At 44.7% G+C, this 13,593-nt stretch overlaps 1 pseudogene; it reads right to left on the bottom strand.

Annotated features, from left to right (window-relative positions):
• Positions 1-1,249: 1,249 nt before the first annotated feature.
• Positions 1,250-4,447, bottom strand: LOC136454407 (uncharacterized; annotated as a pseudogene).
• Between the last annotated feature and the right edge of the window lie 9,146 nt (positions 4,448-13,593).

Raw genomic sequence — 13,593 nt, 5'->3', positions numbered from 1 at the left:
GAGCACCAGCACGGGGGTGGGGTTCCGAGAGCGGATCCCGTGAAGGCGGCGCGCCGGAGGTAGGGTTCTAGGATGGGGCGCTGGAGGAGGAGGAGGAGGTCGCCGTGAAGGTGCTCGGTGGCGGTGTTCCTAGCGGTTCCTGTGGCGGCGGCGCGCCGGAGCTAGGGTTCCGAGGTCGAGGTGCCGGAGGAGCACGGGGGCAGGGCATGGACAAGGACGAGGACAGGGGTGGGGCGCGGACAAGCAGGAGGAGGACAGGGGCAGGGGTCGCTGTGAAGGAGCTCGGCGGCGGTGATGGTGGCGGCGGCGCGGGGAAATTTGGCAGCCTGACGGCGTCAAAATGGAGGAGCGTGCCAAAGACTTAGCCAAATTTTGGCACTGGCGCGCTCCTTCCTATATATAGATGCGGGCATTTGTAGGGGCGGTCCGTTCCCCAGCCGCCCTTAAAAATATTTTTCAAAATCATTTTTAAATAGAAAATCAAAGTTTAAACATTGAGACCAGTATTTGAAAGCCAAAACGGTTTCAAATTTAAAAGTAATGAATAACAAGTTTGTAGTACTCATCAAGATCTACAATATTTATTTTGGTCAATTTTCAATTTGACAAAGTTTGAACGATTCAAATTTTGATTTTAAAAAAAGACAACTTTAAACCTATTTTTGAAAACCTAAATGGTTTCAAATTTAAAATTCATGAATAACAAGTTTGTTGTACTCATCCTGATCTACAATGTTTATTTTGATCTTTTTTGCATTTGACAAAGTGTTAATAAACATTAGTTACAAAATGGCATGTACACAAGTAGTTTTATAAACTATGTGTGAGATTCATGATTTTTTTACTAGTGTTCATTAAAACTCTGATAATTGACACATACATAAATATAGTCTCACACACATACACAAAATTGACACATACATAGATGAAGTCTTGCAGACACGCGCACTAGGTAGGCCCCGCCGTGACAACTTTCCCCTTGACACCTTTTCTTTCCCATGGCATTATGTCTTTGGGTAGGTGTTTTTCAACAAGACTGATCTTCTTAGTAAAGTATGTGAATAGCAACATCTCATCGTTGTTATTGTAGGCTTCAGACGCCATCAACTCTGATAATGTGTTGTTTCCCAGGGACAACCACGTGCTTAATTCTCTTCTTCGATGGGTGGGTACTTTCTGGGTCGGGCATATAGAAAACTTGTGCAACACGTGAAGCGAGCACCCAAGGATCATCATGGTAGCCTATGTTCTAGAGGTCCATGACCCTCAAATCGATGTCATTGAATTGATATTGCTTGATCCAACGGCATCGAAACAAGGCCACCTTTATACCCCTTCCATAGTCAAGTTCCCATATATCTTCAATTATGCCAAAGAAATGGGTCTTTTGCCCCACCTCATCAAGAGACACTATCCGAACACCGCTGTTTTGGTTCACACATTTACTATCCTTTGTGTGGGTATAGTACGTGTACCCATTGATGTCATAATCATTCCAAGATGTCACTTGTCTCGATGGACCCTCTGCCAACTTACTGATGGTAATAGAATCTATTGTTTCTCCCGACGGTATGTTCTTGTCCTTCAACTATGAAGTTAGGCGTTGCTTGTGCTGTTTTATGACCCAATCATCTGAACGACCATCCCTCTCCGCCATAATGATTTCCAAGTGTTCTTCAATGTATGGTTCCATCAGTTTAGAGCTCTGCAAGACACTGTAATGTGCCCAACTCACTTCTTTGTAATCTTGGTCTATGAACTCTTTTCTACCACCGGTTCCCTTCCCAGCCAGCCTACCCTTGTGACGAGAATCAGGATTACCAATCCCTTTCTATATTGTCAGGTACTCTTAACAACACTCGATGACTTCTTCGCTACTATAGCCCTCTATCATGGAGCCCTCTGGGTATGCATGATTATGCACGTATCGGCTTAGAACCGACATGAACCGCTCATAGGACCACATTTCATGTAGGTAACAAGGGCCCAAAGCCTGTATCTGATTAACAATGTGAATCATAAGATGTACCATTATATCAAAAAAAGCAGGAGGTAAACACATCTCTAGTTGGTTCTGGGTCTCGACCACGAAATCATGTAGGTCACTCAGCTCTTTCTTGCCAATGGTCTTCTGTGAGATCTTCGAGAAGAAGTAGCACATGCGGGTGATGGCCATCCTCAAGAACTCTGGCTTTATAACCCTAATTGCAATTGGTAGGTACATGGTCAGCATCACATGACAATCGTGAGCCTTGTAGTTTGTAAATGACAAGTCCTTCATCGACACTAGCTTCTTGGGGTTCACCAAAAACCCAGTCGGGACTTTGATGTCCTTGACAAAAGTGCATAAAGTTCTCCTCTCTAGTAGGTCTAGGTTGTAACTAGCCATGGGCAGAGTGTATTTTCCATTATCCTTAAGTATCGGGTGAAGTTCTAGCATCACTTTGAGCTGCACCATGTCTTTTCGTGCTTTTAGTCCGTCCTTTGACTTGGTTGTGTCCATCAAGGTACCCATGAGACTCTCAAACACATTCTTCTGCATGTGCATAGCATCAATGGCATGGGGGACCTCCAGTTGTGGCCAATAAGGCAAATACTGATAGAAGATTGATTGTTTCTTAAAAGGTATGCTTTCGATAGGAGGTTTGCTTCTATCTCTAATCGTTCCATCTAGTTTCTTCTTTCCATAGATGATCTTTATGTTTTTCACCATTTTGTACACATGTTCTCCATTATGACGTCTCTTCGGAGGGGGTTCATTCTCCAGGGTGTTGTCATAGTATCTCATGTATAATTTGCTGCGGTACTTGTGACCTGTCTTCAAGAAGCGATGGTTCCTTATGTAAACAACCTTCTTGGATCCATCTAGGAAAACCCATTTAGTATCATCCAAACAGACTAAGCATCCTGTCTTTCCTTTGATCTGTCCAGACAGTGCAAACAACGCGGGGTGATCGTTGATAGTGACAAATATTATTGCTTTTAATGTGAAGTCCTCCTATAGGAACGCATTGTACATCGGCACCCCATGCTTCCAAAGTTTCTCAAATTCTTGCATCACAGGCTCGAGGAACACGTCCATATCAATGCCTGGTTGTTTAGGGCCAGAAACTAGAACCGTGAGGAAAAGATACTTTCTCTTCTGGTACAACCATGTTGGGATGTTGTATATGGTCAGAATCACTAGCCAAGTGCTATGGTCTCTCATCCTCTTGTTGAAGGGATTTATTCCATCAGTGCTCAAGGCGAACCATACATTCCTTGGGTCTTCGTTGAACTCTTTGTTGTTCTTATCGAAGTCTTTCCACTGGCTACAATCGGCTGGGTGTGCGATCATATCGTTTGCTACCTTGCGCTCATCTTGCCACCATGTCATGAGCGTGGCTTCCTTAGGGTTTAGGAATATACGCCTCAAGCGATTGATCACCGGTAGGTACCACATTACTAAGGCAGGAATTCTTCTCTTCTTTGCATCGTTGCCTAATGGAGTGTTCTCTGGTTGCTGAGATTCTTGTACCGCCTTTTTCCCACCCTTCTTATTCCTCTTGTTCCCCGTGGAGGCTTCTCCCCCACAGTAAAGGTCATTGTCTTTGTACCGACTAGCCCCGCACCGAGGACATTTATCTAGATCTTTGAATGTGTCACCACAAAAGAGGATACAATGGTTGGGGCATGCATGGATTTTTTCAACGCCCATTGTCAAAGGACTTATAACCTTCTTTGCATAATATGTGTTGGCGGGAACTGAGTTTGGCTGTGGAAGCAACCATGCTAGGAGACGCAAAAGATCATCAAAACTGCAGTCCGACCAGTCGTACTTAGCCTTCAGGATGAGTAGCTCAAGCACAAAACGTAGCAGTGTCCAGTGTGTCGGACAACCCTTCTCTACACCATACACAGTCTCCTTCGATGCTTTTGTCACCCTTTCTAGATTTTGTAGACCTCTCTTCTGTAGTAATATTTCTGGTCCAACGGCCCGAAGCATTTCATCCAAATTGTCACCATTGTCTTTATCCCCCTCACGTGCTCCGCCATCATTGTAGAAATCACCACCTTGTTCATTGCAGATGTCACCACCTTGATCATTGCCTAAGTCATGATCCATTTGTTGAGCAAGCTGGTCTGAGTATTGGGACAGGTACTATAGGGTTTCGGCATCGTCTTCTAGAACATCGCCATCATCATCAACTGCCATTGTTTCACCATGATGAATCCAAATTGTGTAGTTCCGAACAAATCCTCGCCTGATTAGATGTTCTTTGATGATACTCGAATCTATAAATGCCACCGTGTTCTCGCAATCCTTGCAGGAACAAATAATTGTATCCTTATTATCTGTCAACGTCGCTGCATGCTTCTCTGCGGCTTCAATAAAATTGTCAACCTCTTCATGAAAAGGTGCCTCGAATCTTAACGAATCATACATCCAAGAGTTCCTGTACTCCATCTTTTAAAAATACAACACAACCAAAGAAAATATATGAAATGAGTCAAATTAATAATTAATTAATTGAGAATGATTATATATACTCCATGGTAGAGGATAATTAATCAATTGCCTACTAATATAACGCATAAATATTTGAAATGAAATATAAAATGGTTAATATATACCATCACAAAGAAATGGTCTAAAAAAACTACCTTTCATGCCACCCAAAATCCAATTTCATTAAAAAAATAAAAAAAAACAAAAACCTAGATCTAGAACTAGATCTCATGCATTTGCTTTAATCAAACTAGGGTGTAATCTAGGGTCTAAAATCAAGCAAAATCGACTAATGAAGAGTGTAAGCTCATTTCTCTACCTAATTTACACTAATAGCTTCAAATCTAGGGTCTAATTTGCTACATACAAAGCTCAAGCACCATGGAGGAGAGAGAAAACCAATAATCAAATTACTCACTAACCAACCATTAAAACTTCAATTAAAGAGTTGGAATAGCATTTTCTTACCTTCTACAACCTCCGCACCAAAGGAATTGAGATCAAAACCTCCCCCCTTAGTAGAGCAATTTTTGGGAGGAGCCCAAGACCTCCCAACCTTTTTTTTCTCGGGTTAGAGTGAGTGACCCGAGGAGAAAGATGGTGGTGGCTGCTACGTATACTGTACACATTTGTAGGGACGGCTGGTGATTGAGCCGCCCCTAAAAATCCAACTGTAGGGGCAGCTCAATCACTAGCCGCCCCTACAAATAACCCCCATTTGTAGGAGTGGCTGGAGACACCAGCCGCCCCTATTGTGCTATTTGTAGGGGCGGCTGGTGTCCAGCGCACAGGGTGTGGCCTGGCAGCGCCACTGTAGGGGCGGCTAAAGAGCCAGCCGCCCTTACAGTGAAAAGGGCCACGTCCCTATAAATCTTTTTTCACGTAGTGTGAATCAAAAGAGCAAAAATACAGCAAGCGTAACAAGACAGCCGTGCTTGCTTTTTCTGGGATTAAAGGAGCCTACATCCTACCATACGAGTACCGTGCTAAAGAAGTTGATGATTGTTAAGATCAGCAGCCCATAGCTAAATCAAGTTCGGCTTATGAAGAATGACAACATGTAGCTGAACCATGTTCAGCTAAGGGGGAGCACCAAGATGATGATGCACAAGATCTTGGACAAGAAGAGAAGGTGTTGGAGAGCTGTCAGAATGCAGAGCAATATATTGTTCCAGTCACAAAGCCGCCATGCTTCTCCAACATATTAAAAAAGGTACAAGTTACAAGTATTTTATCTATTCCTATAAATCTGGTCGTAGATTTACTATTAATACTTCTTTTCGTAAATTTTTCAAAAGAAAGCTTGAAAGATCGATTGAGGAGGGTGATTTACTTGTTAATAATCAGACTATTACAAAGCATATGGGCCAACATATTATGCCATCTAGAGAGGCCGGTAATGCTAATTTATTACAGTTAAAGCTTCCCCCAATGATTTATTCAAATTTTATATCTACATGGGTAGCTTTTGTGCTTCTATACTCAGTTTACACTTGCTCTAACACAAGACATAGGTGCTGTAATTATTTTGGTTTCAACGACATAAAGCCGAGGACAAAAGATATAGTAGAAACCGATGCTAATATAATTTCCTATCAAAGAACATCGGTTAAAAGTTTCAAAACACAATGCATAGATGAATGTGTGGATGCAAATCTGAATCTTTCGTTTGTTCAGCTCTAAGGCCGTTCTCTCAGCAGGATCGGCTAGCAGATAGAAAAAAGTACACCTTTGATTTAAGCATGTGTGATCATATACTTGATGTTTTAGTAGAGAAGAATGTTGTTAGAATTTCTGATCACCATATATTGCCATCAATGCAAGAAAAAATTTATTATAAGTTGCATAATTCGTTCATACATAGCACTAAAGATTGCAACATGTTTCACCAAGTAGTACAATCAGCCATTGATAAGGGACAATTGACTTTTGCTGAAATACAAATATGGATGACCAATTGAATTCAACTGGTCTTGATGGCAAGAATCCATTATATTGGTTACTCCAAGCCGATTCATTCAAAGGTGAGAAGGTGACTACAGGAGAGGATGGATTGAAGCCTTCAAGTGAGACTAGAGACATCGCTGAAGTGCACGTTGAAGACATTCTTGAGGGTAGAAAATCTATCCAAGTTGCAAGCGAGACATCAAGCACTGGGGGCAAGGAGATCCTAAGATTGATGCATATAAAGTCAAAGAAGACAAATGCCGTGATAAGCATAAGGGGAAGGGATCAAAGGTTACTTTTGAACTGTTACTAGCTAAATATCAGAAGAAGAGTGAAGCGAAGTGTGCTTATCGGCCAAGTAATGCAAAGAAGTCAAGATCACCCCAAGGCACATGTTCACAAACCGGGATTGGCGAAGGGAGGAGTTTAGTACATCAGCTCCATATCATCCTTTTGGACCGCCAATGCTGATGTCACTACTGGAGACGGCCTCTTTGCCGAGGGCCTGAGGCCCTCGGACAAAGGCCCATTAACCCTCGGCAAAGGCTTTGCCGAGGGCAGCCCTCGGCAAAGAGCTCTCGGGGAATTTTGAGTCGGCGAAGAGGGTCTTTGCCGAGGGCCCTTTATCGGGCACTCGGCAAAGAAAAGCAGCCGGCACGGTGCCGGCGCCTGGGACGGAGTCTTTGCCGAGGGCCGTCTCCGGGGGCCCTCGGCAAAGAATTATTCTTTTTTTTTTGAAAAATCTTTGCCGAGGGCCTCCAACCATGGCCCTCGGCAAAGAAATGTTGCAGATTTTTTCTAAAAAAATCTTTGCCGAGGGCAATGGGACGGCCCTCGGCAAAGAAATTTTTTTTTTTGAAAAATCTTTGCCGAGGGCTTCCCCGCAGGCCCTCGGCAAAGAAATTTTAATTTTTTTTAAAAAGTCTTTGCCGAGGGCCTCCAACCATTGCCCTCGGCAAAGAAATATTCTAGAATTTTTCCAATGAATCTTTGCCGAGGGCAATGGGACGGCCCTCGGCAAATGACCCTTCTTTGCCGAGGGCCTTGGTCATTGCCCTCGGCAAAGAGGCAGAAATTTATTTTTTTTTTGTTTTTTGCATTCCATCGACACAAGCATTTCATATATATATATATATATATATATATATATATATATATATATATATATATATATATATATATCAACCATCACATATATATATCACACAGAACCCATTTTCTTACAATATATCACAACCATAATTGTGAACCACAAATCACAATATATTACAACGACAAGTCACATGTTCATCATCATTCACATGTTTATTACGACAAGTTCATGAAATCCAAGCACAAGTCAGAACCATAAACCACAAATATTACAATAAAGTCCAACCACATCACCTAGCACTAGTCCTCATCAAGGTAGCCTATGAGACGGTGGTGAAGGAAAGGCGGGATCACCCGATGACACACTACTAGGATGATTGGAACCCACGGACGGAGGCTGCACAAAGGAGCAGAGATTGCATGTGTGAGTAATCTGGGAAAACAGTTTTAGAACTTAGAGATTGCATCTAGTAATCTAGGAATACAAAAAGATTAAACTCAATTGAAAATTTCGGCAGCACCTCCCCTGCACAGGGAGGTTTCCAAAACCTACAAGAAACAATGGCACGAATGCCGACATCCACAACGGCATGAATGCTGACATCCACAATGGCACGAACGCCGACATCCACAACGGCACGAACGCCGACATCCACAACGACACGAACACCGACATCCACAATGGCACGAAGGCCGACATACATGCAAAGCACAAGCGAAAAGTGAACTTTCATACTTACAGGAGTAGGAGGTGGAGGTGATGAAAACTGCATAGGTACACCCGATGCTTGCCCAAGACTTTGCATGATCACCATCATCTCTGCTATCTGCTTCTGCGCGGCGTCGAACGTGACCTGCTGGGCCTGCAGTTGTGCGGTCAGTTCCGCGTTCTACTCTTGACTTTGCCTTTTTGTTTCTTGCAGCTCGACCGGCAATATTTCACTCCAATGTATCAGTAATGCAAATCTAATTTAGGTGTGTAAATATCAATGTATGACGAGTAAAACAGGAATTACCTGGAGTGCATGGACCTGCTGCAGTGCTGGAGAAGGCCGTGTGCGTATGGGCTGGCTGGAGCTCGTGCTCCATGCTCGGATAGCGTCGAGGGAGGGAACAGTGGTGGAGTCGATAGCGCCGTCTGCAATCCACAGCCGCCCGTGCTTCTTGCCTCCTCTGAGCCGCATGATCGTCTCTACATCAATGGGCTCAGTGCGCACATTGTAATCTTCCCCATAGATCTCCCTTACCGAGGACGTGTACTCTTGGACTTTAGTGTACACATTTGGGTCGGAGTACACCTAGGGCGGGGCAGCCAGGTTGAAGGAGATAGAGGACGACGCCCTGCCCATGTGGGACATAGCCCACGCAGAGAACTCCGAGACCTCCTGGCCCGGGTGTGCAGCCTCCTGCGAGAAAGACGAGAAGATGGTGAGAAATCAAGCAGAATTGAGCATCAAAATAAATGAAAGAAATCACTTACGTATGCTCATTTGTATCCGGGGAGGTTGCGGCTACCTTGATGGTGAGTTGGACCTTGCCTCATCAGACGCTGTTCCCGCTGCCTCTCGTGCGTGTCAACAAAGTCCTGTGATAACCACTTGTCCACAATCATGGCCCAGCACTCGGGATACGATCGGCACCACCAGGGAATCACCTACAAGTCATCGAGTATTTGACATATAAGAAGATGAAATTGAACCTACTTAATATCAAAACGAATCATTATGAATGTTATTCACCTACCTCAAGGTACTGGTCCTGGGTCATCGTAATCAGTCTTGCTTGAGGCTCGGGGAGGGACTGCTTAAGTACCGACCTATAGTAGTCTATGTGGGCTTGGACGCGCCCATGGTGGTGCATCTCGGTGACGTACTTCCTACAAGCTGCGACAGCCGCCCGATCCGCCTGGGCCTCAAGTCCTTCTTCGGCCTTGAAAATTTTCTGCATACAAAATCGATGTATCCATTTATTATTTCAATAAAACATTTAACCAATGAATGAGATGTATTAAGCAATGTTGTGCGAGAGAAACTTACCCAAAACTCCGCCAATACCCGCTCCTGCTTGTTGCGGTAAGTGTCATCCGTGACCAGCACATACCTGTCCTAGTTGGAGGCTGGCTCCTGCACCACCGGCTCTTCGTATAGTTGCACAATGCCGGGGTACCATTTCCTGCACAAAACACCAAGGATGCTCGTGGGGGTGCGTGCTGGAGTACCTGATAAAACCAACCAGGCCCAGCACAAGTGATTAAGAAAATTTATCAGTTTCTCTTATGATTTCCAACATATCTTATGAAGTAGTTGTGATAACATCTATAGTTACTTACCTCTTTGCCATAGGCCGAATCACTAGGCGGTTGTGAGGAAGCAGAACCGAAGGGAGGCTCGCGGGACCTCACTCATAGGGAGTCCGGGTAGTGGTACCCCCTCCCTTGCCCTCGAGCCCCTCACCTCCCTCACCCTCGAGCGCCTCGCCTCCCTCGCCCTAGAGCGCCTCACCTCCCTCGCCCATCTGCTGACCCCTCTCATCCTCCGACAAGGACATGGCCGTGGCCATCACGTGCTCCTCCTCCAGCACCTTGTCACGTGGTGAGGGAGGAGACTGCTGCCTCCTGTGGCTGCTACCCCTGGTCCTCCTCTCGTCACCTCCTGTGGATGCTGCCTTGGACGACAACCCCTCATCTCGAAGGAGAGGGCGGTCTCTCCCATAAACCGAGGGCATGTCATGGCGTGGACGTCTGATCGCCATCTTTGTTCAATCACCTGCAATCACAAAGAATGAACAAGACTAATTAGTACATATATTAGAAATAGATTCAAAATATATAAACAAAACACAAATTAAAAAAACATAGTATTACATGTATTAGGAATAATCTTCATGATTGTGATCATAGGTCTCATCATCACTGTCAAAATTGTCCAAATGGGCAACACTATCCGAAGGTTCTATGTTGTCATCGTAGTCATTGCCTAGAAGTAATCGCTCAAGCATTGCTATGTCCTTGGCATTTACCACCACATCTCCATTGACCTCGCCATCAACCATTTCGTTGTCTACTTCCATTTCGATTGCTTTGGGTAAGACTATCTCAAACGTGCCTGGTAGCCCATCTTCTTGATAGAACTGTCCATCATATGTGTTTGCGTTGAAGTTGTAATCATCATCATTTAGGGAAGGTAGTTTACCATGTGGAGATACCTGGTGCACAATAGCCCAACCCTTAAGATCCTCTTTGTCTTGGTTGGCGTATCGAGTATAATACACCTGCATGGCCTGTTGAGCCACAATGTAGACATCTTTTCCAGGATAGATGGAATCTTCTCGAATCTCGACTAGCCCAAGATGAGGGGTTCATCTCATTGATCGAGGATTAAACCAGTGGCATTTGAACATGATAGGTTTAAGAGGTTTGTCTCCATGAAATGAGAGTTCATAGATTTCCTTAACTCTACCATGATAGTCGAGGCCATCAGTGTCGGGCGTACAAACTCCGCTATTTGTGGTGTTTTGTTTGGGCCAAATCTGCTCGTTTGGGCCTAAGTTCACTCCCCTGCTAAGATTCGCTACATATCCATCTGGGAACATTAACATCTGGATCCATTTTAGTACTTCCCTCCTTTGATTGATTTGCAAGATGAAATTGACCTTAGGCCTTTTCCAGTTCTTGTTTCGGCCACTAGGAGGCTGCATCGCTTGATTCGGTCTATCGCACAACATCGCTAGGTCCACTCTAGCCTTAACGTTGTCCTTAGACTTGTCAGTGTCCATGAGAGTTCCCCAAAGTGCCTCGGCGATATTCTTTTCAGTGTGCATTACATCAATATTATGTGGCAGAAGAAGGTCATCGAAATAGGGGAGCCTCGTCAAGCCAAACTTATGAGTCCACATATGTTCCTCACCATATCCCACAAAACCACCTTCTTCATTGGGCACGAGAGCATCTATCTAAGCACGAACCTTGGCACCAGTCCTCAAGTGTGGTTTAGGGTCTATCACTTTGACACCTTTCGTAAAGCTCTTGATGTCTTCTCTGAATTCATGGTCTAGAGGGAGGAACTGACAATGCTGGTCGAACGATGAATACTTACCACCCTTCTTCAACCAAATGAACCTCACAGCGTCCTTGCATATTGGGCATGGGAACTTTCCGTGAGCACACCAGGCAGCAAATAACCCATACGCTAGGAAGTCAAGCAGGGAGTAGTTGATGAGGACATGGCACCTTCGGATATGAACAATGATTATAAGGTGCGCTCGTTCCTATATTTGCATAGTGGCTTTGGTTATAATTCACTTTTGGTTCCACATGTACATGTCACTATTTGATTGTAGGTTCAAATGTGTTTCATAATGGAAGTTCATCAAAGTTGAACTTTTGGTTCGTCGGTAGCCCGACAGTGCCTCATTGGGAAGGCCATAACTCATCCATCCGGAGTGCGATCAAGGTCAATAAGCACTTGATGGAAAGCTTGTTTGATAAGCTTTCAAATAGATCTGGTTCCATCTCAATATCACATCATCAAGACCTTCAAATCACCAATATATTCTGTCGTTGTTTCTACTGGGAGCTACACTGTCGTTATGGGCTTGTTATTCATCCTTGGGACCCTAGCCCAAGTGGGAGCACGCCCCAAGGACTTGGAGAACCCACCAAGAAAGCCCTTGGACGTCCTCCTCCTTGACCACCACCTTAGGAGGCCAGCAAGGACGTCCAAGCCAAGCCAGAGGCCCAGTCCAATCCGAGTTCGAGTCTGCTTCGGCCATCAGAACCAGTCTGTAATAAAACGGATGCCCAGGACGCATCCGAACTCCGTTTTCGATGATCCACATATGGATGGAAAGATAATTTGATAAGGAATCCAATACAAGTGGTTTCATATCAAAAGCTCTTCGGAATCAATAGGAATCATCGAAACAAGTCAGCGTCCAGAATCTGTTAGGGTGCTGCGACACCTTCTTTTGGGCCGTTGGGCCTTGTAACGTATTGGGACACCTTTAGGACGTGAAGAGGGATCCTTGGATGTCCCTTAGGCTATATAATCAGTAGCCACCACCTACTTTAGGGTTTGGGTTTTGCTTAGATTATTCTGTCAAGAAACAGTTTCGCCGTTCTTCGGTTTGTGAGACCTCAACTCGTGAGATTAATCTTTCATCTGCAATTTGGTTGCGTTTTATCTTGTTCTTGCTTGTGTTCTTCGTTGCGCAAGCAGGGATTAGCCTTCTTGGCGAGGTCAACCTGGTCCGTGACTTGGTTGATAACCAGAGGAGCTGTGGTGCTAAGATTGCAGGGTTCGATCTTTCGATCTGAAGCCAGATCGGTGTGTCATTCTCCGCCACAACGATAGTTACCATCATCTGACGGAAGATCGGGATCCCCGTCCCCATTAGTAGTGGTACCAAACATGCATTTTGAAGCTTGTCTTTGTAGCTCGGTCATATGTCCATACCCCCTTCTCTCAAGCATGGACCAATTCATTAATCACAGGCTCCATGAACACACCCATATTGCTCCCCGGGTGTCCAGGAATTATCAACGACAAGAATACGTTATGCCGTTGAAAGGGGATGCCGGGAGGGAGATTGAGGGGGATAACAAAAATAGGCTAGCATGTGTATGGGGTAGCCATCATTCCATAAGGATTGAACCCATTTGTTGCCAGCGCGACATGTACATTACGGGCCTCAGCTGCTTTGTCACGATGTTTGTCATTGAAGTACGTCCATGCTTCAGCATTAGACGGATGTACCATCTTCCTAGGATTGTACCGTTTGCCATCTTTGTGCCATGTCATCTGTTTCACGGATTTCTTGATCATGAATAGCCATTGGATCCTCGGTAGGAAAGGAAGGTGCCGTAGCACTCTCGCGGGGATCGGAAGCTGCTTTTTCTGACCATCACCAGAGTCAACCTCCAGGTACCTTGAGGATTTACACTTCAGACAGTAATTTGCATCCTTGTGTTCTTTCCTAAATAGGATGCACCCCTTTGGACAAACATGTATCTTGTCATATGGCATCTTAAGCATACGAAGGAGTTTCTCTGCCTCGTACAAGTTCGT

Source organism: Miscanthus floridulus, chromosome 5 (genome assembly GCF_019320115.1).
Source record: "Miscanthus floridulus cultivar M001 chromosome 5, ASM1932011v1, whole genome shotgun sequence".
Classification (NCBI taxonomy): domain Eukaryota; kingdom Viridiplantae; phylum Streptophyta; class Magnoliopsida; order Poales; family Poaceae; genus Miscanthus; species Miscanthus floridulus.
The sequence above is the reverse complement of the archived record's forward strand: the minus strand, read 5'-3'. Positions and strand labels throughout refer to the sequence as shown.